A 4,577-nucleotide genomic window follows, 5' to 3' on the forward strand; every position below is an offset into this window, starting at 1 on the left:
TTCTTTGTTCTACTATCTGTGCTATTAGGTCTTCAGTGCTGGTAGGGGGGCTAACAGGACCGGGAGCCGGAGGGGGTAGCGGAGGGGCCGACGGGGGCAAAAAGGCCGAGGCGCAAACATTGGGAGGCCGAACAGGGGGAGTGTAAGAAGGGGGGTTAAGCGACGGGGCGGCAAGGGGCCAATCTGGGTTGTGATACCTGGCCGCCTCGTCTTCTAGTTCGGCCGCGTCTCCCGGATCTAAAGGTTCGCTATTTTGGCTCTTAGTCACGACCGGAAAAACTTTTTGTGTGTCGACAAAGTCCGAATCTCGAGGGAGAGGCGGATAAATGCAACATTTGGGAGGGGTATCATGGAGGGCACCGAGCAAAGATGGTGTCAGGCTAGGGGAGGGGGATTTAGCTGATTTTGGAGCAGGGGGATCACTCGAAAGAGACGATTTTGAGGCCGCCCGAGATAGGGGGCGGAGGCAATATTCTGCCACTGACAAGAGTTGACGTTTATCAGGGTCAGTATTTTCAACAATATCTCTGATAAGACTCCAATAGGAAAATACTGAAACAGGAACAGAGTCAGGGCCGTTTTTGATAAGATAATCATTTAAATCTCTACCTACTTTCTGCCATTTTTTAGGATGAATTTCGGGGCCATTAACAATAAACCACGGACAGACTTCATCAACAAAAATAAAAAACTTTACCAAGTCTTTCTTTTTAACTCGAACTCCTCTCTCCCTAAGCGAACTTTTTAGGTCTCTTATGAAGACCGCTTCTTTACTTAATCTAGTTCCCATTTTCTTATAAGGCGGCCGGTACTCACCAGGGACGACGACCTCCGTGAGCGGCGAAAGGCGTCTCCTATTGTTTCATCAAGAAGGGGTCTGGCCAGACGATATCTTACTCGGGGGTCCGCCTGCGAAGGATCCGCGCCTCTGGCCCCACGTTGGGCGCCACTTGTCCCGTCCAGCGGGACTTAGTTATTCGTGGGGACGAGGGGGATCCGACCTGAAAGAAAATGGGGGCGAGAGAAGAGCGAAGGCAAGACAGTATTCTGATCAAGCCTTCAAATTTTATTGTAAGACGGGGGTAGATATACACTAGTGTTCAGGGGCAGAGTGGGCCATAGGATACTTGTAGGCAGGGGATTGGCTGCATAGCAGGGGTGGCGCAGCGAGTTACATTCTGATTGGTATATGACAATGGGGAAGGAGGGGGAGAAGAGTATCTCTTGGCGCGCGCGGGCTTCCTTGTTGGCGCGCGCGGGCTCGTAGCTAATCTCCAAGAAGTGAAGCAGGAACCTCATGAACTGTGGCCATCTTGTTGTCTTTGTGTGGCTCCCAACATCAAGATCTATGCCACGAGACTTGGGCAAGGCTAGAGGGTGATACTCTAGGGGAGGGTATATTTCTTTGATAATTTTTTCAATTTTCTTTTGAACTTGGGCTTCTCTCACCTGATCTGTTGGTCCACCACCATCAGATATGTGGATTGGGGCTTGCAGTGGCCAGCAGGTCGCCTTGCCAAGTTTACCATGACAGGAGGCTTGAGCATATTTAGAATGTCCTTGGGGGTTGCTATAATCATACTCGCCTCCAAAGGAACCAGCATAACCATTTTGTAAGATGGCTGTTAGATATTTTTTGCCATCGGCACCAGTGCACTGTTGGACAGTGCGGTAACAGGTAGAGTGTAATTCAGTGGCTTTTTGGCAGGGGTCGGGACAAGGCCCTGGTTTGCCATCAATTGTAGGTATAATTTTGGGTTTTCTTACACATTTCCAAGACTGGGGAGTCCAACCCACTCCAGATGCAGAGATATCTGCTGTGAGGTATGCTAGTTTGTCTTGGCAGTCTACGGGTCTTCTGGTAATAATTTGACCAGGTAAATATTTTGTCCCTTGAGATGTTATTTGTGTATGTCCTCTCAGGCTAGGTTCTAAATCCATCACTCCTCCCTTACAATCACAAGGGCTTCCATACAGCTGAATGAGGAGTTCTTCCTTATTTGGAGGGGGTCCAAACCCTCCTAGGACAACAGTGACTATTACAGTAGCGATAAGGGAATGGGTAGTAGACATGATGACATTTTAGGGTTTAAATGAAAATAGGCAAGATCACTGGTAGTGGGCCTACAACTGTGCTAACAAAGGTCAGATGGGCTTACCTTGTCCAATGATGATGAATATTTATCTTCTCCCTGAAAGGCAAGGAAAAACTGTTCTCAGGGTGGATTCTCCTCCCTGGAATGTATTGAATTATTACAATTTCGTTTTGAAGAAGTATTGATGGGTTTAACAAGGCGTTCGGGTAACCATCGAGGTCCGTTTCCCTGTGTATCATAAACACAGGCGTGACCTCTACCCCAGATAAGAACTGGGTCGGGACCATGCCATTTAAAAGTTAAAGGATCTTTCCATAGGACTTCTGCAAATTGGGTTTTTGTTTCTTGGTGCCACAACCTGTCGGCGGCTGACTTATTGTGGCTATCTAATTGTAAGAAATTGAGTGTAAATAAAGCATGATTAAGGAGGTTTTTTGGAGAGCCTCTTATAGGGTATGCTGTGTTGGTTTTAAGTTTGTTAATTGTACTCTTTATTGTCTGATGGGCCCGCTCGACTATTCCTTGTCCTTGGGGGTTGTACGGGATACCAGTGATATGCTTGATTTGAAATTGGTGACAAAAATTTTGGAACGCTTGCGAAGTGTATCCAGGTCCATTGTCTGTTTTAATAGTCTGAGGCTTACCAATAACAGTAATGCATTGAAGAACATGGGCTATGACATTCTTAGTGGCTTCCCCACTGTGAAGGGTGGCAAATATAAAACCACTGTAAGTATCGATAGTCACATGGGTATATTTAAGAGCTCCAAACTCAGGAATATGGGTAACATCCATTTGCCAGATCTCATTAGGGAGTAAACCTCTCGGGTTGACTCCTAAATGGGGGAGGGGCAGTGAGGTAACACACCCTGAACAATTTTTAACAATCTGCCTAGCTTGTTCTCTGGTGAGTTTAAATAAAAGCCAAAGAGTATGAGCATTCACATGGTGAAGAGCATGATATTGGCTAGCTTTGGTAACTGCATCGGTTGTAACAGAATATGTGAAACGGTCATTCTTGGGTATAACAGTAAGGGGTTCTTTTATGCCTTGACTGTATTTTCCTAAACCTTGGCCAGGCAGATAGCCTTGATTAAGCATTTGTCGGGCAATTATGTCATTTGGGCTGGCCATGACGAGCTTCAATTGGGATAGAATGTCACGGCCCCATAGATTAATGGGCAATCCAGCGACTATGTAAGGTTGGACTTGTCCTGAATTTCCCTCCTTATCCTTCCAAATTAAGATTTTAGAACTTTGCTTTGGGTTAGTAGATTGACCAATGCCTTTGAGATGGGTTATGGACGTACTGCAGGGCCAACTGGGAGGCCACTGTTGGGCTGATATTACTGTAGCATCTGCTCCTGTATCAACTAAACCTTCGAAGGACTTGCCATCTAATTGTAGGGTTAACAAAGGCCGTTCAGTGGTAATTTGTTGCACCCAATAAGCATCAGAGGAACCAAAGGCAGCATTCAATCTGAAATTTTTATTGTAACTTTTGTTTGTTAAGTCTAACGGGAGCAATAGGAGTTGAGCTATTCTTTTTCCTTTGTAAATAGATATTGGGCCTGTCGGAGCAGAAGCTAGGAGGGTAATTTGTCCTGTATAATCATTATCAATAACTCCTGGTACAATATGAAGGCCAGCTAATGTAGAGCTCCCCCGTCCTAATATTAGACCAAAGGTACTGGAGGGTAACGGTCCATAGGTTTCTGTGGGGAGCAACTGAATACCTTGATCGGGTACTAATATTGTGTCGGTGGCGGAACAGAGGTCCAAGCCTGCGCTTCCTGGGGTGGCACGGGAGAGGGAGCTGATGCTTGCGCAGGGAGGATTTGCTGTTGTTGAGCTTGGGGAATGAACCTGATAGCCCCTTGGTTCGTATTCAGTGGTGGGGCCAGGGGCTGGCCCCTCTGGGAGTTTCCCTGGAGTGGTGGAAGGGGGGTACCTTCAATATTCGTTTTAGAACGGCATTCATTAGCCCAATGGAAACCACGCCGACACCGAGGGCATAGGGTTTTGGGGGGGAGTATGAGTCAGGGGTGTATGAGGCAGGGAAGTGCGAGGCGGGTGAGGCTGAGTCTCTGCCTGGCACTGGCGAGCAAAATGTCCTGGTTGTTTGCCATTTAAAGGACGTAAGTGCGGGATAAATATTTGGAATCTTAGGGGGATCAGCTATGTCCTGGGTATCAATTTTATCATGGGTATTTGGGGATTCTGTGTCTGGTTGAAATTCAGGGGATTTGTTAGTAGGAATTATGGGTTCGTCAAGAATATCTACGGCTACTGAAGGGCAGGCAGAGGGCGGTCGGGAGTCCTCTCTGAGAGCTTTTTCTCCTGTTTTGATTATAGTTTTAATGTCGGGATCTTGTGAATGAACTTCAAGGACGTCATGAATAAGGTTCCAATATGAAAATGCTGAGACAGGAACTTTTTCAGGGCCAAAGGTCCGATAAAAATCTTGAAGGGCATCACCAA

This window comes from Manis javanica, chromosome 16, assembly GCF_040802235.1.
Source record: "Manis javanica isolate MJ-LG chromosome 16, MJ_LKY, whole genome shotgun sequence".
NCBI lineage: Eukaryota > Metazoa > Chordata > Mammalia > Pholidota > Manidae > Manis > Manis javanica.